The 23,811-nt window shown below is 39.4% G+C and overlaps 1 long non-coding RNA gene across 1 annotated transcript; it reads right to left on the minus strand.

Moving 5' to 3' along the window:
- Positions 1–15,322: 15,322 nt before the first annotated feature.
- LOC120278699 lies at positions 15,323–16,229 on the minus strand. The gene is made up of 2 exons (XR_005541745.1): positions 16,006–16,229; positions 15,323–15,921 (listed from the first exon to the last, which is right to left on the minus strand). It is a non-coding gene; the product is annotated as an uncharacterized LOC120278699 (long non-coding RNA).
- Between the last annotated feature and the right edge of the window lie 7,582 nt (positions 16,230–23,811).

A 23,811-nucleotide genomic window follows, 5' to 3' on the forward strand; every position in this document is an offset into this window, starting at 1 on the left:
TGAAAATACATGCTAGAGGTAACAAATACATACACTCAAATACGTACATTTAGACACTTATCAAGTATCCACCCTGAATATCTTCCCGACACTCCATACTTTCATCGGAGTAACGCAAACAGGCACACGTTCACGTCGTGGATTACTTGCTTCTTCAATGATAGTCAAGTTGGTGGAGCTCTTGTTCTATGTGCATAAGTCAGAATGCTCGAGTGTGACTGCCTTTGTGCCCCTCCAAATGGATGTGCCAAACTCGAATATGAGGAGGTTGGCACACACTCTAGCATCTCACATCGACCTATGTCTTCGCGTTTGAACCTTAGCAAGATTTCCTCCAAAATCGGTGCATTGTAATTCACATTGGCTTCTTTCCTTCATACTTGGCCTCACAACCCTACCTGCACGAAAGTAACATAAAAACACACATATTAGTGTAAAAACCTGAGAAGAGTAATGCTCAACATAAGGAATGAGCACTTCGCATTCATATCGCACAAGCACTTATCAATTTAGCTCCATCAAATGCAACACTAGGAGTCAGGGGAGTATTGTTTTGATTGCTTCTCCAACATATATTCTTGTTTGATATATTATGAGTGAGCTTGTATGTGTTCATCGGGGACAATGTACAACTTAAGTGTGGTGGGGAGGAGTTTCATAATGCACATCTCCTTTATATTAGTTTTGATTGATATACATGCTCACATAGCCAATGGTGGTTCACCTTAGTTGCAATGATTGTATTCTTGAGTTTACGAGAATTTTTAACATTGAATGTTCTCATGCTCTAATTCTTACTTGAATTTCTAGGAATTTTTGCCCGATTGACACTTGTTTCCCTACTCACTCTTTAAAAACTCTTTTGGAAACTCAAGTTTGATGTTAAAGGGACTAGTTATAGTTGTTTCTTTTGTAATTGTTAAAAAAAAGAACAAAATTGTTTTAATATTTAGTTGTGCTTGTTGGGTGGAAAGAGCTACCACCTATGAAGTATTAAGCTACCACCTATGAGAGAAAGAGCTATCTCATAGGATGAGTGAAAGCTACCACCCCGGTAGAAAGAGCTACCACCTTAAAAGTGTGAAAGGCACCTTAGCGGCCGCTTTGGAAAGGGATACCTTAGAGGATATGTGAAGCTACTACCATCTTTTTAATTTTTATTGCTTTGTGTAGATAAATAAGTCCTTTATACTTAGAACTTTAAGTAGTATACCTTGGGTTGACTTGAGTGAGTTTACACACACTGACATGATTTTTGGTTTGTTGTCCTTTTTTATTCGAGTTTTTAGCTGGAGCATTGATTTTTCATATTTAATGTTGAGATTTCCCTTATTTGTAGAATGCTCTCTTTGCATGTTTTGGTGAACCTAAGGCCAAGAACTTCCATATTTCCTTCGTCTATACTTCAATATTTTAATTTTTTGCTTGAGGACAAGCAAAAGCTTAAGTGTCGGGGAGTTTGATAAGTGCTTGTGTGATAAGAATGCGAAGTGTTCTTTCCTTATGATGAGCATTACTTTTATTAGGTTTTAGCACTAATATGTGTGAATTTATGTTACTTTCATGCATATAGGGCTGTGAAGCCGAATTGTAAAGAAAGAAGCCAATATAGATCATGAACGCACTATTTGGAGGAAATCTTGAGAAGGTTCAAACGAGAAGACATAAGTCGGGTTCAAGATGCAAGAATGTGTGCCAACCTCCTTGTATTCAAGTTAGCACGATGGTTTGGAGGGGCACAGAGGCGCCACATTCGAGTATCCCGGCTTGTGCATTGATAGCAAGATCTTCACCAATGAAGCCGAGACTATTGAAGAAGCTAAGTGATCTACGATATCAACGTGTGCCCGTTTATGTTACCTCGATGAAAGCATGGATTGGGTACTATAACATGTACTGTTTATAACCGACCGAAAAAGTGAAGTTCAGAAAATCCACACGGGTGTGTGGAAATTATCCACGCCTGCAGCAGCACTTTCCACGAGCCCGTGTGGAGAATCATAGGGCTTGTGGACGCCCGATTCCACTATTTAAAGATGATTTCAAAGACCCGATTTCAGCATTCTTTTGTTCATCTTTTCCCCAACTTGAGAGAGGACTGCGGCTAGGGTTTTCAGAGTATTAGCAAGGGATTTGGAGAGGTTCTATGTCTTTGACATTGCACTCCATTTTGAAGAAGCTTAGTGGGAGAGCTTTCGTCGGCACCGATCCACCGAGGTGTATCCTAGGCTGGACAAAGGGACCTTTGGAAGAGTCGAGGCTTCTCCACATGACCATCGTCACGACTATCGAGGGGTTTTCTATGGATTACTTGCTTTTACATTCGATTTCATTATTGATTGTAATTAGCTCTATGGAGAGCTAAACCCCCTAGTGGGTGCTTGAATTTGTGAACCCTAGGATGTATTTGTTTCATTAAACCTTTTATTATAGTTTCTCGCTAATCGATGCTTTAATTGAGTTCCAATCTCAATGCTGATTGAATGAATAGCCCTTGAGTGACACTATGGCTGAGTGTTCTTATTGGTAATCATTTTGAGTGAGTGACACCACAGAGCCAGACAAAGGTAGATTGGGAGGGGCTGAGAGGTCAGTCAAGAGGTCAGCTGAGCATCCCCTTTCCCCTTCAATGTGATTTATCCTAGTTCCATGTCCTCGAGTTCTTTGCGGTCATAGTAGAGTGAATGGACTCATGATCACCTCCGCCTGGGCTTGTTACAGAGGCAACGGAGTAGCATGAAGTGATCTTTAGCACTTAGGGTTTAACTGCGACTAGACCTTCCACTGCAACAGCGGTAAGGTCTAGCTAGGAAAGAGGATTTATCACTTGGAATCCCTAGAACTCATTACGAGTCTGCAGACGAGTGCGCAGGTGTGGAGATTGTTTAATTTCTCCTCCGGGACATGTATATAGTCCGGCATGGTTGACCTTAGATTTGGGACCATGTATTGGAGGATCTCCACGACTCATTAATCCATTAGTTAGGAATCATAATAGAGGGTTTTGCACTTGAAATGATTGTCCTAGGTGGAACAATATCTGAGTACCCGATTTATATCTATTACCTTACCTCCCCTTTACTGGTGCTTCTCTTTCCTATCTCTTTTATTCTTTTTTACATTACATCTTGTTAACAAAATCATTATTCATCTTTCACTTGGTTAGGAAATAATTTAAGTATTTTTATTCCCAACTCCCTGTGGATACAATACCCACTCACTTGGGATTTTATTACTCGACAAATCCGTGCACTTGCAGGGCATACGCAAAAAGCGTTGTCAATATTTAAAGATGTAGCTCATAGTATAATTGACACATCTGTATATGCGTGTAAACCTCAAGTGCATGGGTGTCAAAATAATAATCCCAGATGAGTGGGTATCGTATCCACGGAGAGTAGGGAATAAAGACACTTAAGTTGTTTCTTAACTAATGTGGAAGATGAATAGTGATAAGTATGACAAAATATGAAATAATGAAAATAAAAACAACAAGATAGAGGGCACAAGTAAACGAGAAGGTATGGCAATCGATAAAGATGGGGTACCCGGATATTGATCCTCCTAGGACAATCGTTTCAAGTTCAAGAACCCTCTATTATACTTGCTAATTGATGCAACAATGAGTCGTGGAAATCCTTAATTACATGATCCCAAATCTAAGGTCAACCATGCCTAACTCTATACATGTCCCTCGGAGGAGAGATTGAATAACCTCTCAACCTCGCGACTCGCGATAGAATTGCAATGAGCCTCTAGGGATTCCACGTGATAAACCCTATTCCTATTTATAGACCTAACCCTTTGGTCCGTGTCAAGATCCCTAGCCACAATTAAGCCCTAGGTGCTAAAAATCACTTCAACGCTCACTCCGCTGCACCTCGCCACTAAGCCCCCGCAGAAGGTCATCCTCAGCCCATTCACTCTACTATGGCCAAAAAGAACTCTTGGAACGTGGAGATAGGATAGATCACACCGGAGAGGAAAGGGGACGCTTCGCTACCTCTCGACTCACCCTCTCAACCCTCTCCAATCTAGCTTTGCCTAGCTCTCATGGTGTGTCACTCACTCACAAGAGTTACCAAGAAGAACTCTCAACCCTAGTGTCACTCTAGGGGACTATTCATACAATCATGTCTTCAACATTGGAATTCACAATAAACATCAATTAATTGAAAGCATAATAAAGAGATTCAATAAAATGAATACATCCTAGGGTTCACAAATACCCAAGTACCCATTAGGGGTTTAGCTTTCCATGGAGCTAGATACAATCAATGAATTCGAATGTAAAAGCAAAGCATCCATAGAAAACCCCCCTCATTAGTCATGGCGATGGCCTTGTAGAGAGTCCTCTATTCATCACAAGGGTCCCTTTGTCCGGCCTAAGATACACCTCGCCTGATCGGTGCCAACGAAAGCTCTCCCACTAACCTTCTTCCAAACGGTGCGCGATGTCGGAGCCGTAGAACCTCTCCAAAGCCCTTGCCAATACCTCTCAAAACCCTAGTCGCTGCCCTCTATCAAGTTGGGGAAAAGATGGAGAAAAAATGTTGAGATCGGCTTTTAAAGGGCTAGAATCGGGAATCCACACACCCATGTGGGCACACCTGTAGATTTTTCACACAGGCGTGTGCAATTTCCACACGCCCGTGTAGATTCTGTGTTTTCATATTTTCTCGGCTGGCTGTAAACAGTGCTGCTGCGGTATTTTTCTACAGTGTTTTCTACAATACCCTACTACAGTACTGGCCTGAAATACTTCCGAATCCATACTTTCATCAAGGTAACGCAAACGGGCACACATTTACGTCATGGATCACCTTGCTTCTTTAATAACAGACATGTTGGTAGAGATCTTGTTCTATATGCACGAGTCGGAATGCTTGAATGTGACTGCCCTTGTGCCCCTCCAAATAGTTGTGCTAACTCGAGTACGAGGAGGTTGGCACACATTCCTACATCTGGAACCCGACCTATATCTTCACGTTTGAACCTTAGCAAGATTTTCTCCAAATTAGTGCAATACAACACACATTGGCTTCTTTCTCTCATAATCGACCTCACAACCCTACCTGCATGAAAGTAACATAAATACACCCATATTAGCGTTAAAACCCGAGAAAAGTAATGCTCAACACAAGGAAAGAACGCTTTCCATTCTTATCGCACAAGCACTTATCAATCAGGGAATAAACAACTTAAGTGTTTTTATTCCCTAATTGACATGAGTGGATACGATACCCACTCATGAAGTAAGTCATCAAGGCGGAGGTGGTGAAGCTCCTAGATGCAGGGATTATCTACCCTATATCCGATAGTGCATGGGTGAGTCCAACTCAAGTGGTTCCAAAAAAGGGGGAATAACAGTGGTAAGAAATGAAAAGAATAAATTGATTCCAACCAGGACAATTACAGGATGGTGAGTCTACATTGATTATAGAAGATTAAATAATGCCACTCGAAAAGATCATTTCCCATTACCATTTATCGATCAGATGCTGGAACGATTGGTAGGGCATCAATTCTATTGCTTCCTTGATGGCATGTCGGGATACTTCCAAATCCCCATAGCTCCAGAAGATCAGGAGAAGACCATATTTACTTGCCCTTAAATCACTTTTGCTTATAGAAGAATGCATTTTGGGTTGTGTAATGCACCAGCAACATTTCAGCGCTTTATGGCGGCCATTTTTGATGATCTTTTGGAAGATATTATGGAGATGTTCATGGATGATTTTTCGGTATTTGGGGACTCTTTCGACATATCCTTGAAGAATTTGGAAAGAGTGCTAGTGAGATGTGAAGAAACAAACCTCGTCTTAAATTGGGAGAAATGCCATTTTATGGTCCAAGAAGGCATTGTCCTTGGACATAAGATTTCCCAAGCAGTTATGGAGGTGGATAAGGCAAAGATTGAGGTCATTGAAAAACTTCCTCCACTTACAAATGTTAAAGGGATCCGCAGTTTCTTGGGGCATGCAGGTTTTTATAGAAGGTTTATTAAGGACTTTTCAAAGATCAAGCAACCTTTGACCAAACTCCTAGAAAAAGATGCTCCTTTTGATTTTGGGGATAATTGTCTGAGTGCATTCAATTTGATGAAGGAGTGATTAGTGCAAGATCCGATTTTGACTATACCAGATTGGAATGAACCCTTTGAGCTCATGTCTGACGCAAGTGATTATGTTGTGGGAGCAATTTTGGGACAAAGGAAAGACAAGTAGTTTCAACCGATTTATTATGCTAGCAAGACTCTCACAAGTGCCCAAGAGAATTATACAACAACCGAAAAGGAGTTGATAGCAGTGGTGTTTGCTTTTGACAAGTTCAAGGCATACCTCATTTTATCTAGGGTTACAATATTTACTGATCATTCGACACTTCGTTATCTCATGAACAAGGCTGACGCAAAGCTAAGATTGATTCGCTGGATCTTATTGTTACAAGAATTTGATAAGGAAATAAAAGATAAGAGGGAAACTGAAAATGTGGTCGCAGATCATCTTTTAAGATTAGAATGTTGTGAGGGGCAAGAATCGGCAAGCAAGGAAATCAATGATTTCTTCCCTGAGGAACATCTGTATGTAGTACAGGAGTCATAGTCAGAAGACATGCCATGGTTCACGGATTTTGGAAATTATTTATCGGGAAAGTTACTGAAGCAAGGCCTCAGTTTTCAACAAAACAAAAAGTTTTTCAGTGACTTGAAGAACTATTTTTGGTATGATCCGTACCTATTCCATATTTGTGCATACCATGTCGTTCGCAGATGTGTATCTAGGAAGGAAGGTTAGAGTATTATTGCGCATTGTCATTCGGGTCCTGTTGGAGGACATAATGCTTCGAGCAGAACTGCCGAGAAAGTTCTGGCTGCTGGTTTCTATTGGCCAACTTTATTCCAGGATGTTCATCAGTTTGTTCTTCGTTGTGATAGTTGTCAGAGGATTGGAAAATTATCGCGAAGGGATGAAATGCCTCAGAATCCGATGTAGTTCTGCAAGGTTTTCGATGTTTGGGGAATTGACTTCATGGGATCATTCCTGAAGTTTAATGGTAATCAATATATTTTGGTGGCAGTTGACTGCATTTCTAAATGGATGGAGGCTCAAGCTCTTCCGACTAATGATGCAAGAACTGTGGTGAAATTTCTAAAGAGGCTCTTCACTCGATTTGGGACTCCATGAATCATCATTAGCGATCGAGAAACCCATTTTTGTAACACACAACTTACGAAAGTGTTGAAGCACTATAGAGTACATCATCGTCCTGCTACCGCCTATCACCCGCAAATGAGTGGATAAGTGGAAGTTACAAATAGGGAGCTCAAGAGGATTTTAACTAAGTCTGTGGAACAAGGGAAGCGGGATTGGTCTGAACGGTTAGATAACACACTTTGGGCACATAGAACAACGTACAAAACCCCGATAGGGACTACTCCTTACAATTTAGTGTATGAAAAATCCTATAATTTACTTGTGGAGTTAGAGCATAAAGCATATTGGGCAATTAAGGCTATGAATTTTGATTTGAGCAGGTCAGGGGAACAAAGAATGTTACATCTCAATGAACTAGATGAATGGTGAATGAAAGCATATGAGAATGCTACGATTTATAAGGAAAGAATTCGGAAATGGCATGACAAGCATATCAAGAATTCGAAAGAGTTCAGTGTGGGCGATCAGGTGTTACTATTCAATTCTCGTTTTCGGTTATTTCCAGGAAAGTTGAAGTCTAGATGGTTTGGTCCTTATACGGTAACTGACATTTTACCTCATGGAGCTCTAGAGATCACCTATCTGGAGAAGGATACACTTAAGGTGAATGGACACAGGTTGAAACCATACTATGGAGTAAAGGTTGGTAATGACGACAAGGAAGTATTTTTCCTTCATAAACCCCCGTGAGGTAAGACAATGTACGTCAAGCTAAGTGACGTTAAACAAGCGCTTCTTGGGAGGCAACCCAAGTGTTTACTATTTTCTTAATTTGGTAGTTTAGTATTGCTTGAATAAATTGTTGAGTGTTTGTGTTTTATTTGTAGATGCTTTTGCTGTGATTTTCTCGTCGATTTGTAATTTCACCGTGTGTTTTTATGTGAATTTGAAGAAGTTTTGGTTGTTTGAGCTATCTATCATGTTTCTCACTGGTATAGTTTGCATATTAGGGGAGGCTCTGAGTGTGTAAACATGTTCAGAAAAGTTCTACATAGCCTGCAGAGTTTTCTATGGTATCCAGAGAACACACACGGGCGTGTGGAATTAACACACTTCATTGGTTTTGTATTGTGATCTCATCCAGAGAAGGCACAGGGGTGTGGACTCACCCCTGTAAACGACCTTGTGATTCTTGCATGCCTGTTGGTAATTTCTGCATGGGCGTGTGATTTCCTGTAGAGACTTGGCAAACTATCCGAGAGCACACAAGGGCGTGGACTCGCCCCTGTGGGCTAACTTGTTAAATACACACGGGCATGGGTAATTTCCACACGCCCACGGGGATCTCTGCAGACGATTTCTCTCCATCCCGAGAAGACACAGGGGCGTGTGGCTGCCCTAGTGAGTTGGGCTTGTGAATGCCCATGCCCGTGCGGAATTTCAACATGGGAGTGTGAAACACTTAGTGAATCTTCTCTGTTGGACAAAGAAGTCACAGGGGCGTGCGGCATCCCCTGTGGGTTTGGCACATGGGCGTGGGTATTTTCCACACGCCCGTGTGGCTGTGTTCAAAGAGGTTAAGTGTTTTCCTAAGAGCGCACAGGGGCATGCGTCTGCCCCTGTGAATCTCTCAGGTGGAGGCACACTGGCATGTAAAATTTCACATGCCCGTGTGGTTTTTGAAGGTATTAGAGAGCTGCGTTTCCTCTTTCTAAACCGTTCGAGCTTTACTCATTAACAGACCTCCGAACACTCAGGAAACATTCTTCGATCCTCTCCCGATCTCCTGCTGTCTATTTTGCGTCGATTGTTTGAGCTTCTCGCCGATTTGATAAATCCTTGTTTTATCTTGTCGCCACCCTAAGTCGATTCTATTCGAGTTTTCTTTGATTAAACTGGCGAATATGCCTCGTTTTCTTGCTAAAATGACTGTGATATGTTTTTAATGAGCTCTAGAATGGAGGAAGAGATGTATTCGTGGATTTCGCCACAACGGGCCATGCAGGTTTCAGGCCCCGTGAATCCACACAGGTTGTGGAATTTCCACACGAACGTGTGGATTCCTGCACTATTAAGTTATGAATGAATTTGATCGATTCCTTTTCCAATACATGCAGGTATGGCTCCCGGATGGAAGAACGCAACTGGTAAACGTCCTAGAGAGCCTACTCCTTAACCAGAAAGCATAGAATTTACACTTCCCGAACATCAAGCTCGATTTGAGCGACTAGCGAAGCTTAAGTTCGGTCAGACACGAATCCCGGATGTGAGCTCCCTTAGGGAGGTACAGTTAGCACATGACATGGCTGATGAGGTCGAGGAGTTATTATCGGTGGGTAGTTGGCTCAAGTTATTGATTATTCATGACCCTGCTATCCGCCTACTCACAGTATGAGCATCACACAATTCTCCGTTAGGCTGGGTTTATATGACGAGGGGTTTACTAAGACAGAGGAGTATGAGGATCTACCAATTGACATTTCAGGATGCTTAACTCCCCAAAAAGCATATAAAATACTATGTGGAAAGGGACGATATGAACCAGGAGTGTCTAAGGCTTCATGCCTTTCTCGACCTAGTTACACATATCTTCACGCCATCTTGAGTAAGTCAGTGAATGGTCGCTACGACAGTACAGGAGTCCTAAGCAAGCAGGAACTTCTATATTTATACTGTATGGTAAAAAACGAGCAGATTCATTTGGGACACATCTTAGCGGAGTATCTGAAGCACCAAGGACAATATCCTAGGCTTGGTGTCATTTTCTAGGGCCCATACATTACTAGACTCATCTTGGGGATGTGTTTACGAGACACGATCAGAAAATATCCGGGTGGTGTCTATGTGCTGAATATGTCCCCACCAGAGTCTCTTGTATCCGATAAAACTGCCGCAGTGGGGTCTCAACCAGCTTGAGAGAGATCAGACAGAGGCGATACCTCATATGGCAGAGGATCCACCCCTAGTACGCATGTTTTCACCATCTCGAGCCAATGATCATTTTGAGAGGCTCGAGAGTGCTGTGGGGGTGATACGGACAGAGGTAGTAGAGGCCCGAGCCGAGATTGCCGATATTAGGGATGCACAGGCCGAACACTATATGGAGTTTATGACACGTTTCGACACATTACAGTAGATCTTAGAGCGAGACGTCAGGTCCTCATTTGTCTTGCGGCCGAGGACTCCTCAGGCCCCCTCAGCATCTCCGGCACCTCCATCCCCTATTCCAGCACTAGTTGACCCACCATGTACTTCATCAGCAGCAGCAGCAGCAGTAGCAGAGCCAGAGGATAACATCGACACTTGATTTTATTTCCCTCGTCGTTTACTTCTGCATTTTATTTTGGACTTGTACACTCAGAAAGGACTCTCCTTTTGAGTTTATCATTTATTTTGTTGTCTCGAGTTATATTCATTGCTTCATCTTTTATATACTCAAGTTGTTTTATTTTTATTGAGCTTCTCCGAACCCCCTCGTGTATCCATGCAGATGGTCTTGTCATCATGGGAATTGAGATTTTGTTATGGGCATGGCCAAGGTGTTTCGGCACTTGGTCGTGTGGGCTCCACAGCCTGTTGGAACAACATTCCCAAGGACTTAGCTCCATCAAATGCAACACTAGGAGTCAGGGGAGTATTGTTTTGATTGCTTCTCCCACATCTTAATTTAATTGATTTACATTATGAATGAGCTTGCATGTGTACATTGGGGACAATGTACAACTTAAGTTTGGGGGGAGTTTGATAGTGCACGCATCTCTTTCATAGAAGTTTTGATCGATATACATGCTCACATAGCTATGGCGGTCCACCTTAGTTGCATTTATAGTATTCTTGAGATTAGGAGATTTTTTTTACATTGAATGTTTTCATGCTCTAATTTTTGCTTGAATTTCTAGGAATTTTTGCCCGATTGACACTTGTTGCACTACTCACGTTTTGAACTCTTTTGGAAACTCATGTTTGATATATAAGGGACTAATTATAGTTGTTTCTTGTGTTAATTCTAAAAAAAAGAAAAAAATGGAAAAAATGAAAAGAAAAAATAAAATAATTTTATTGTTTATTTGTGCTTATTGGGTGGAAAGAGCTACCACCTATGAAGTATGAAACTACTCTCATAAGTCGGATACTAGTTATGCCCTAATGAGAGAAAGAGTTACCTCATCGGATGAGTGAATTCTACCACTCCGGTAGAAAGAGCTACCACTTCGAAAGTGTGAAAGCCACCTTAGCGGCCGCTTTGGAAAGGGCTACCTTAGAGGATGTGTGAAGCTACTACCATTTTTGAAATTTTTGCTATTTATAGTAGATAAATAAGTCCCTTGTACATAGAATAGTGAGGAGTATACTTTGGGTTGTTTTGAGTGAGTTCACACAATTACACGATTTCGGGTTTGTTGCCCTTTTTGATTCAAGTTTTTAGCTAGAGCATTGATTTTTCATATTTAGTGTGGAAATTTCCCTTACTTGTAGAATGCCATCTTTGTATGCTTTGGTGAACCTAAGACCAAGCACTTCCAATATTTCCTTCATCCATGCATATAATGTTTTAATCTTTGCTTGAGGACAAGCAAAAGCTTAAGTGTGGGGGAGTTTGATAAGTGCTTGTGTGATAAGAATACGAAGTGTTCTTTCCTTGTGTTGAGCATTACTTTTCTTAGGTTTTAACGCTAATATGGGTGTATTTATGTTACTTTTATGCAAGTAGGGTTGTAAGGCTGATTATGAGAAAAAGAAGGCAATGTGGGTTGTAATGCACTAATTTTGGAGGAAATCTCGCTAAGGTTCAAACGCGAAGACATAGGTCGGGTTCAAGATGCAGGAATGTGTGCCAACCTCCTCGTACTCGAGTTAGCGCAACTATTTGCAGGGGCACAAGGGCAGTCACAATCAACCATTCCGACATGTGCATATAGAACAAGATCTCCACCAACATGTCTGTTATTGAAGAAGCAAGGCGATCCACGACGTAAACGTATTCCCGTTTGCGTTACCTTGATGAAAGTATGGATTCTGGAATATTTCAGGTGGTACTGTAGCAGGGTACTATAGAAAATACTGTAGCAGCACTATTTATAGCCGGCAGAGAAAACAGGAAAATAGAGAATCCACACAGGCATGTGGAAATTCCACACTCCCGTGTGGAAATTCCACACGCCCATGTGAAAAATCCACAGGGGCACCCACATGGCTGTGTGGATTCCCGATTCTAGCCCTTTAAAAGCCAATTTCAGCATTCTTTTCATCATCTTTTCCCCAACTTGAGAGAGGGCGGTGGATAGGGTTTTGAGGAGTATTGGCTAGGGCTTTGGAGAAGTTCTACGGTTTGACATCGCACGCCGTTTGGAAGAAGTTTAGTGGGAGAGCTTTTTTCGGCACTGATCCGGCGAGGTGTATCCTAGGCCGAACAAAGCGACCCTTGCGAGGAGTAGAGGACTCTCCAAAAGACCATCGCCACGACTAATGAGGGGGTTTTCTATGGATGCTTTAATTTTACATTCGATTTCATTGATTGTATCTAGGTCCATGGAGAGCTAAACCTCTAGTGGGTACTTGGGTATTTGTGAACCCTAGGATGTATTCGTTTCATTGAATCTCTTTATTATGCTTTCAATTAATTGATGTTTATTGTGAGTTCCAATCTTGGTGACTTGATTGTATGAATACTCCCCTAGAATGACACTAGGGTTGAGAGTTCTTCTTGTTAACTCTTGTGAGTGAGTGACATACCATGAGAGTTAGACAAAGCTAGATTGGAGAGGGTTGAGAGGGAGAGGAGCGTCCCCTTTCCCCTCCGGTATGATCTATCCTACCTCCACATTCCAAGAGTTCTTTGTGGCCATAGTAGAGTGAATGGGCTAAGGGATAACATTCCGTTGGGCTTAGTTGAGAGTGCAACGCAGTGAAGCGTTGAAGTGATTTTAGCACCTAGGGTTTAATTGTAGCTAGGGATCTTCCACCTGGACCAAAGGGTTAGTTCTATACATAGGAATAGGGTTTATCACTTGGAATCCCTAGAGCTCATTGCAATTCTATGCGAGTGCGAGGTTGAGAGGTTATTCAATCTCTCCTCCGAGAAATTTATAGAGTTAGTCATGGTTGACCTTTGATTTGCGATCATGTAATTAAGGATTTCCATGACTCATTATTGCATAAATTAAGAAGTATAATAGAGGGTTCTTGCACTTAAAACGATTGTCCTAGGAGGATCAATATCCGGGTACCCCATCTTTATCGATTGCCATACCTTCTCCTTTACTTGTGCCCTCTATCTTGTTGTTTTTATTTTTGTTATTTCATATTTTGTCACACTTATCACTATTCATCTTCCACATTAGTTAAGAAAACAATTTAAGTGTCTTTATTCCCTATTCATATAATTTAAGTATTTTTATTCCCTACTCCCTATGGATACAATACCCACTCACTTGGGATTTTATTACTTGACAAATCCATGCACTTACGGGGCATACGCAAGGGGCATTGTCAATATTTAAAGATGGAGCTCGTAGCATTGTTGATAAGCACGAGCCCCTTCCCTAAGCAAACATTTAGCTAAAGTCAGGTGCCTACGATATAAGCACAAATTTTCTCAACAGATGGGTCTTACACCAATCGACATTTGGCGTCTGGTGACATCGACAACATTCAACCCGATGGGTGTCATAGTTACCAATGTTATCGACGAAGAGTGATGGGGATCTCATTTGGACTGTCAAGATCTAAGGAAGATGTGAAGAGGCTTTGTTGAGAGGAGAATTGGGCATTATGATTACGAGCAATGAGGTAACATTGGATCTTTCTTTTATTTAAGATAGCATCAGAGAGCCAAGCGATGTCCATGAAGAAAGACAATGAGGCATGTCCTAAGATTTGGTATTTTCATTTTCCATAGAGATAAGATTATGATATTTTAGCAAAAGAATTAAAAATATAAGAAAATGATGTGGACTAAAGCGTGAATGAGTTATACATAAAAAAAATTATGATTTGGCAAAAATTGATTGGATGGTGATAAATGGTGAAGTGGTATCCTCGTTTCATATAAATTCTTTTTACTTAAATGCAATGTATACTTAGTACTTTTGGGCTCTTGTGAATTGTACATTGTAATCTGGTATCTTCTTGGAGATCTAACGGTGGTGGTTGGTTAAAGCAATCCCAATCAAAAAGTTTAGGTAATGGCTAACATATTAGATATTAAATAACATATACTTATTACTTAACTACTTATTATATTATAACTTAATATATTATTTCAATCTAAGCCAGGTTTTAAAGTTCTAAAACCAAGACCTAGCCTATTTTAAATGCGGGTCTCTTTTTTGACTGTGGGTCTAATCATTTGGGTCTTACATGTCTAAATCCTTCAAATTATTGGGAGGTTTTTGACTTAGGTAAGTACCCCGGCTCTTGGACAAATCTAGGTAGAAGATAGACCAATCCAATAAAAGAGCCGTATAAATTATAGCTAGCAACACACTAAAACAACAAATTAAATATAACATCGTGACCTATCAAATAAACTCAATACTCATCTTCTCATAATTAGTAAAAATTTTCAACAAGATCTTGCGATATACAACTAGATTTTTATACTTTGCAAGATGTAACATATCTAGGGGTGTCAAATGGGCTGGCACGGCCCGGGCCCATGGTAGTCCGGGAACTGTGCGTGTCCGGGCCGGCCTAGCCCATGGCTTTGTCGTGCCGGGCCGGCACGGCCCACAAATGCTAGAGGGTAGGCCCAGCCCACAAATATATCTAAAAAAATCAGAAAAATTTAAAAAAAAAAATTTAAAAATATAACAAACATTATCTAATAATATAAATATAAATTAAATTTTACTGTAATTGAAAAACTATATTATCATTATCTATTTATCTTTGAAATCAAATCCTTCAGGCATTTTTGAGTTTTAATCCATTTCCAGATTTCCTAAATGACTAAATCAATAGATTCAACACAAATATTCAAATAACCCAAGAACCATTCTCAATTTTCAGTAAAGAAGAAGTGAGGAACTATACAAGCAAAAGAAAATTAAAATGAAAGAAAATCACATTAAAAAAAGAAGAACTTGGTCTCATAAAGATGAAGAGTTTACAGAATCAAGAGAGCATGAGATTTATTAATACAAATCTAAGAACACAAAATTGAGTAAAATCAATACCAACGGTCCAACACGATGAATTAAACAAAATTCATACATAAACATTCCAATTCAGTCATTCAGAGTGTAAAGCCATACCAACAAGGCAACAACAAGAAGAAAAAACCATGGGGATGAACTCTAAATAAATCAAAGAAAAGCCATGCCAACAACAAGAAGAAGAAAAAACAGCAGCAACAATGGAGCTCTGGCTCTTCATTCTCATCAGTCATCACCAACTCCTTCATCCTCACTCTCATCCTCTTCCTCTTCAAACCCTCAATCACCATTAACAACCATGAAATCAACAACAAGAAGAAGCTCCCACCTGGCCCTCTTCAGATCCCATTCCCGGCACCACACCCGCACGAGTTCTTTCGTGAACATTCCCGCGATCGGGTCGTAGTCACGGTACCTGGTCGTGAGCTCTGCCGGGCGCACGTGGTTCGGGTGCCACGCATCCACGAGCGCGATCTTCTGGGAGATTCTCGTAGGCAAAAACATCGAAACATCTTGGACGCGAGCCGGCTGTCTTCGATCTAATATACTTCGCCAGGATCGATTGGTACCGGAGCTCGCCCGTCCGGTCATCATGACATCCTGAAATCCTGAAATCCAAGAGACCGATCAGATTGGAAGAGCTCGAGAAGAAGAAGCAAAACTAGAAACCTAAAAACTTATGGATCGAATACCGTGATGACATGATGGAACCGAAGAGATCGGAGAAGAAATCGTGGAAGCTTGCGAAGAAGGCTTCAAAGGCTTGCAATGGAGTCTTGCCGGAGAGGACGGAGAGCTCGTCGGCGGTGGCGAAGGAGAGGTATCCCTCGCGGCGGCGGCCAGATCGATATTTGATGCTAGGAGGCTTCCAAGGACCAAGCTAATCCTAATGAGAAATGACTCAAATGAGAAACAGAGAAAGATATTTGATGCTTAAAGACTTAGAGTCTTAAATTAGTTAAATATATATTTTATATTTAAATAAAAGTCTAAAAAATAAAAAATTGCAAAACTAACAATTAATTTAATATCATTTGAATTTTGAAGTAAACTCAAAATACTTTTTCTTTTTTTTTAATTATTTGAACATTTGAAACAATAAAAAGGAATAATCTTGGCATCTTGCAAGTTTGAGGCTCATCAATTGATTTCTTCTATGTCAGTGTATATGCCTTCTCCGCCGTCATCAGGGGTGAATTGTTCTATTTGCCCTTGCAATCTGTCTTCAGGATCTAGCCAATCCTTCAGACATATGCACATTTGCACTGTTTGATTATTCATTCTACTCCTCCTATCATCTAATACTCTTTTTCCTGCACTACAACAAGACTTCGATGCTAATGTAGACATCGGTGGAGTTAACAGATCACGAGCCATGGCGGCAAGTACAGGATAACTATGCGGCTGTTGTTTCCACCATGCCAAAATATCAAACTTATCCATTTTTTCCAATGTAAGGAAATTAAGAATATTATTATTTAAATAATGATTTATTTCATGAGACATAGAAGAAGTACTAGTATTAGAAGAAGAAGAAGAAACACCCTTGGAAAAAAATTTTTAATTATATTTACAACATAAGTGGCGGATCTATTTTTGGTGCTTGAAGAGGAACTTTCAATAGATTGAGGCATATTGAAAGTTCTTATATCACCATATTTTCTATGATATTCATTATACATGTCATATAATAAAGAACGATAATTTTCTTTCAAAAAGGAATGATCAAGACCCATATTATTATCATAAGAATCAATTTTAAAACGGGGGTCAAGAAACATAGCTAAAATAGGAAGTGGTTTGATTTTTCCAAAATATTTTTTAAATTTTTCCTCCATGTGAGCAATAATAGGAGCAAAATTAGGGTCTTCTCTATATTTTGCAAAAACCTCACTAATAAAAAATATTTGGTTGACAATAATAGATGAAGTGGAATAATAAACACCGGACAAAATATTAGTTGAAGCATAAAAAATTTCCAAAAAATCCTCAATTAAATGGCTAACTTTGCAATCATAATTAGTGACACGATCTTCGGGAAATCTCTCATTAACAAACATAGAAATAATATTTCTATCATTATAAGCACACTCCAACATTTCATATGTTGAATTCCACCTATGCTCAACATCAATGATATATCTTTTACATTTTATCCCCCTTTCCGAACAATAAGCTTGAAAATCATGTCTTCGGGTTGAACCATTTCAAACATACAAAATAGAATTTCAAACTTTTTTAATATGGGGCTCAATTATTTTTAAATCATCTTTAACACATAAATTCAAAACATGGCATGCACAACGCACATGAAAAAAAGCCCCGGTAAAACAAGGCATTAAATTCATTTTTAAAATATCGACCGCATTGTTATTTGCCGAAGCGTTATCCAAAGAAATTGAAAATATAGAACACGAAATACTATACTCATTAATAGCCCGAGTTATATAACTTGTTATAACACTTGCGGTATGGCGGTGTTCTAATTGAAAAAAACTTAAAATACGCTTTTGCAAAACACAATTATTATCAATATAGTGAGCGGTAACACAAAGATAATTTGTTCGAAATTGAGAAGACCAAATATCCGAAGTAAGAGAAATTTTAAAAGAACAAGAAGATAATTCAGAAATTAATTTTTGTTTATAATCATCATAAATAATAAGACAATATTTTCTCATAGTATTTCTTGAAACCGATTTAAAATTAGGATTAGAACCTCGAATAAGCATTTTTATAAAAGCGGGATTTTTGGCAAGATAAAAAGGTTGCTCATTTTGAACAATAAATTTTGCAACTTCTTTTCTTGCATTTTCATTATTAAAAAGAAAATTTCCCATGCTCAAATTGGTAAAACTAATTTGCGTTTGGGTGGGATCATGTGACTTTGCGGCATGCTTGTCGGCATGTCTTTTTAACTGCCCCGTCCCCTCCGAAGTTTGGCAAGGAAAATCTTTTTTACATTTTTTACAAACCACCCGAGTGCTTTTGTTCGGAAAATCAACAATATCATAAAATTGCCAAACCCCGAAGTTCGATTTCCTAGAGCTTTGAGGGTTGTTACTTGATGGCCCAATATTTGGGGTCTCAATAACATGCTCAACATCATCATCCGGAGAATTGAACGGGGTGTTTTTCGTAAAAACTAAACGGAGAATTATCGGAGGGAAAGTTGGGAGAAGAACCGGCCATTATGAAAATTAAAAATTAAGAACAACGGATTACCTCAATTGCTTTAACAAATAATTTAGAAAGTCAATTTTTGCCTTATGGTGCCGATTTTCTTTTGAGTGCAATTGAAATGCTTGATGAAGAACTTGAAACTTGGATTTGCAAACTTGAAGCTTGGAATTTGCACTTAGAAGCCAAGAGAGAATTAGATTGAGAGATGAGAGAGTTTGGTGTGGAAATTTTAGTTTCAATTTAGGGGTATTTATAATTTTTTTAAAATATTTTTTTATTCCAAAAATGCCTCATAAACTAGCCGTTTATAGTTGTTGTAAAAGGCAAAATTGTCATTTACACCAAAAAGGCAAAATTGTCATTTATTAGATAGTTGTTGGGATGGGTAAAGATGTCTTTCCATCAAAGCAAAAACAAAAAATAAATTCAAAGTTTTAAATTTTTAATACTCATAAAAGAAAAAATAAAAAAAAATTTTAAAAAATGGACCGTTGCGGGGCGGCCCGCGTGCCAGCCCAACCCGCGTGCCTGGGTTGGCACGGCCCGAGCCGGCCAACGGGCCACAAAACACTGGCCTGGTCCGGCCAGGGTTCGGCGTGCCCAGCTCAGGCACATTATTGTAGTATCATGCCCGGGCTGGGCACGACACAAATCGTGCTGGGCCGTGATGGGTCCGGGCCGGCACGACCCGTTTGACACCACTAAACATATCATCAAAAGATTTTCTTAAGATTTTATAACATTTAACCTTTTGGACTTTTTTCTAGCATGGCGGTGTTTTTCTTTTTCTTTTTTTTCTTTTTAAGTTTCCTTATCATTATCCATGTCTAATGTGTTGACTAGCCATTTCTATAGGGTAAAAGGACATGGCATTTTGTCACTATCATCCTTTTTTTATAATTATTAAAGTGATCCTTTTCTTTTTTTTTAAATCAATTTTTTAAAAAAAGTATTGTTGTTTTTGTAAACTTATTAAGTTTTAAAACATATTAATTTATTTTTAAAATATCATTATTAAAACACAAAAGTAACTTTCACATTTTTAAACTTACTTTGTTTTAATTTTTATTAAAGCCTATTTATTCGGATATAATGATTTTTAATTTCACTGCCCATTTATTATAATTTTTTGGGTAAACAACCTAAATAGTTCCCTGCCTTTTTGTGTGCTTCTATTTGGGTCATTCAGCTTTAAAAAGTTTAGATTTGGTTCCTTACTTTTAGTTTTCGTTATAATTTGGTCACCCGAGCATACGCCATTAACGGTGATCACATGTGACATATGTCAAATCAAGTGCCAGTTTTGAGAAAACATATGCCACGTAGTATACCAAATCAACACTTTGATCAGTGCGCACTCCGGTGATTAAGTAATCTGGTTTTAATTTTACAGTTGAATGCAATTTTCTCAAATGAAAAATAAGTTTTTTTAAATAAAAAAATTATTAACAAATAATAATTAACTAATCCATTTGCAATGTACAAAATAATAATTATATAATAATTAATTTAATTTAAAAAGTATTTATGCATGCATGCATTAAAATAGATATGGTTTAGATAATTAATATACTTTAGACTTTAAAAATATGAAAAAAATGGATGTTATTTAATTAAAGTTGATAATAAACCGTATTTTAAAAAATAATAAGTTAATAAAAATAATAATATATTATTTAAAAATAAACTTGTTTTAAAAAATTTGTTGTTTACGCAACTAAGCCCAAGTGGAGTTTGTCTCTCAGCACTTCATTCTATCATGATCGTAAAGAACTCTTGGAACGTGGATGTAGGATAAACCACTTCGGAAAGGAAAGGGGACGTTCCGTTACCTCTCAACTCACCATCTAGACCCTCTCCAACCTTGCTTTGTCTAACCCTAATGAAGTGTCGCTCATTCACAAGGATTACCAAGATAGATTCTCAACCCTAGTATCACTCTAAGAGAAAATCAATTCAACAAGCATTCAAGGTTGAAACTCAATTAAAACATCAATTAAAGGAACATAATAAGAGCCAGTGAAACAAAATCATCCTAATTTAAGAAGTCCTAGCACCCACTAGATGTTTAGTTGTCCATGGAGCAATACACAAGCAAATATGAAATCAAGAGTACATGCATGCAATCCATAGATATAACCCCCTTGTAGTTCATATCGATAGCCTTGTGGAGCCTATTTGTCTTCTCCAAAGGTTCACTTGTCAAGCCTAGGGCACACCTTGCCGAATCGACGCCGATGAAAGATCCCCCAATATCTCTCTTTCTAAAGAAACTTGATGTCCAAGACCGTAGGACCACTCCAAAAGGCTAGCAAAAGTGTCTCCAAACCCTAGCGTCGAGCACCTCCAAAGATGGGTGATAAGTGCTTGTATGGTAAGAATGCGAAGTGTTCTTTCCTTATGATGAGCATTACTTTTATCGGGTTTTAACACTAATATGTGTGTATTTATGTTACTTCCATGCATATAGGTTTGTGAAGCCGAATCTTAGAGAAAGAAGCCAATGTAGATCATGAGTGCACCATTTAGAGGGAATCTTGAGAAGGTTTAAAGGTAAAGACATAAATCGGGTTCAAGATGCTAGAATGTGTGCCAACCTCCTTTTATCCAAGCTAGCACAATAATTTGGAGGGCACAAAAGCAGTCACATTCAAAGTATTCTGGCTTGTGCATGTGTACAAGATCTCCACCAATGCAGCCGTTCATTGAAGAAGCAAAGCGATCTACGATGTAAAACGTGAGCCCGTTTACGTTACCTCAATGAAAGCATGGTTTTGAGAGTGTTTTGGACCAGTACTGCATTGCAACACCGAAGCAAAATACTATAGCAAGTACTGTTCACAAACGGTCGAAGAAGGAGTTTGCCAGAGAAGCCACATGGTCATGTGGAAATTCCACACGCCCATGTGTTAATTCCAAAAGCCTGTGTGGAATATCCACAGGGGCCGTGTGGATTCCCGATTCTAGCCCTTTAAAAGCCGATTTCAGCCCCAATTTCAGCATTCTTTTCCCCAACTTGAGAGAGGGCTGCGGCTAGGGTTTTGAGAGGTATTGGCTATGGAATGGGACAGGTTCTACGGCTATGACATCGTGCTCCGTTTGGAAGAAGGTTAGTGGGAGAGATTTCGTCGGCACCGATTCGGCGAGGTGAATACTAGGCCGGACAAAGGGACCTTTGTACGAGTAGAGGACTCTCCACAAGTCCATCGTCATGACTATCGAGGGGTTTTTCTATGGATTTATTGCTTTTACATTCGATTTCATTGATTGTAATTAGCTGCATGGAGAGCTAAACCCCCTGGTGGGTACTTGGATTGTGAACCCTAGGATGTATTCATTTCATTGATCCTTGTTATTATGCTTTCATTAATTGATGTTTTTATTGAGTTCCAATCTTGAATGCATTGATTGTATGAATACTCCCTTGGAGTGACACTAGGGTTGAGAGTTCTTGTTAGTAACCCTTGTGAGTGAGTGACACACCACGAGAGTTAGACAAAGCTAGATTGGAGAGGGTTGAGAGGGTGAGTCGAGAGGAAGCGGAGCGTCTCTTTTCCCCTCCAGTGTGATTTATTCTACCTCCAATTCATCAAGTTCTTTGCGGTCATAGTAGAGTGAATGGGCTAAGGGATGACCTTTCGCTGGGGCTTAGTTGTTAGTGCAATGGAGTGAAGTGTTGAAGTAAATTTTAGCATCTAAGGCGTAATTGTGGGTAGGGACCTTCCTCCTGGACGAAAGGGTTAGGTCTACATATAGAAAGAGGATTTATCACTTGGAATCCCTAGAACTCATTGCAATTCTATACGAGTGCGAGGTTGAAAGATTGTTCAATTTCTCTTTCGGGACATATATAGGGTTAGGCAAGGTTGACCATAGATTTGGGACCATGTATTAAAGGATCTCCACGACTCATTAATGCATTAGTTAAGAAGCATAATAGAGGGGTTTTGTACTTGAAACGATTGTCCTAGGCGGATTAATATCCGAGTACCCCATTTATATTGATTGCCTTACCTCTCCTTTACTTGTGCTCTCTCTCTTGTATCTTTTACTTTGCATTACATCTTGTCACACAAATCACTATTCATATTTCACTTAGTTAAGAATCAATTTAAGTATTTTACTCCCTACTCCCTGTGGATACGATACCCACTCATGTGGGATTTTATTACTTTGACAAACCCGTGTACTTGCGGGACATACACAAGGGGCGTTGTCAATGGGCAAAAGATAGGAAGACGATTATCAAAGACTCCTCAAAACACAATATTTATAGGGGCTGGAATCGGGCATCCACACAGGCGTGTTGAATTTCTAGAAATTAATTTTCTATGAGCTGTGAACAGTAACTACTATAGTGATTTTGCTACAATAGATTATTATAGTACTTCGCTAAAATGCTCCCGAATGCACTTTTTTCATCGAGGCCACATAAATGGACGCACATCCATGAGGTAGATCATGTCGTGTCTTCAATTAAAACCACATTGATGGAGCTATTGCTAATGTTGCACGAGTCGAAACAAATGAGTGTGATTGCCTTTGTGCCCCTCAACTTTGTCTATTCTCTTGAGCACAATAAAAGTTGGCACACACCCACATATCTTTGAGCACAACTTGTGTCTTCACCTTTGTTCGATCCAAGAACTTCATCATAATCACGTCCACGATCTACTTTTGCATTCTTTCATCCAACTTTGTCTCCACAACCCTACATGTACAAAAGAACACAAATACACATGAATAAGTCATAAAATCTGATAAAAGTGATGCTTAGTGTAAGAAAAGAATACTTCGTATTTCTTATACACAAAGCACTTATCACTGTTTACAACCAACTTCTCAATCGGGACCCTCTTCCTTCATTTGATGTTATCGTCCAGTAGTGTTATTGCTGAGGAGAACCGTTACAGCACACTATCTCCATGAGTTATCTTTATAGACACAAGGCTCACTGTAACCTCTCCACACTCTTATCGAGTGCCCTCTAGCCCTTCTATGCAACCAGCTTTTGCTTCACCATCCTCTTCCAGATCTTCTATCATCTGTGATTACTGCAAGCGTCATTGGCATCTAAAGAATTAGTGTCATAAGCTTCATCAACAATAACACCAACAATTACGATAGTCTCACCCCTTGCCCCGTGCTTCACCATTCCCTCATGCTGCCTCTGTTTTAGCTTCAACTCCTCCTTCCTGTAATGATCTTCTCTCTTAAGTTGCTCATCTTACTGAACAGATTCATGATATACAAAGTGTGTTTTGACCTCAAATGTTTCATCTTCTATGTATGTTTCCTGTAGAATGTCTTTCTCC

This window comes from Dioscorea cayenensis, chromosome 2 (genome assembly GCF_009730915.1).
Source record: "Dioscorea cayenensis subsp. rotundata cultivar TDr96_F1 chromosome 2, TDr96_F1_v2_PseudoChromosome.rev07_lg8_w22 25.fasta, whole genome shotgun sequence".
In the NCBI taxonomy this organism is placed as follows: domain Eukaryota; kingdom Viridiplantae; phylum Streptophyta; class Magnoliopsida; order Dioscoreales; family Dioscoreaceae; genus Dioscorea; species Dioscorea cayenensis.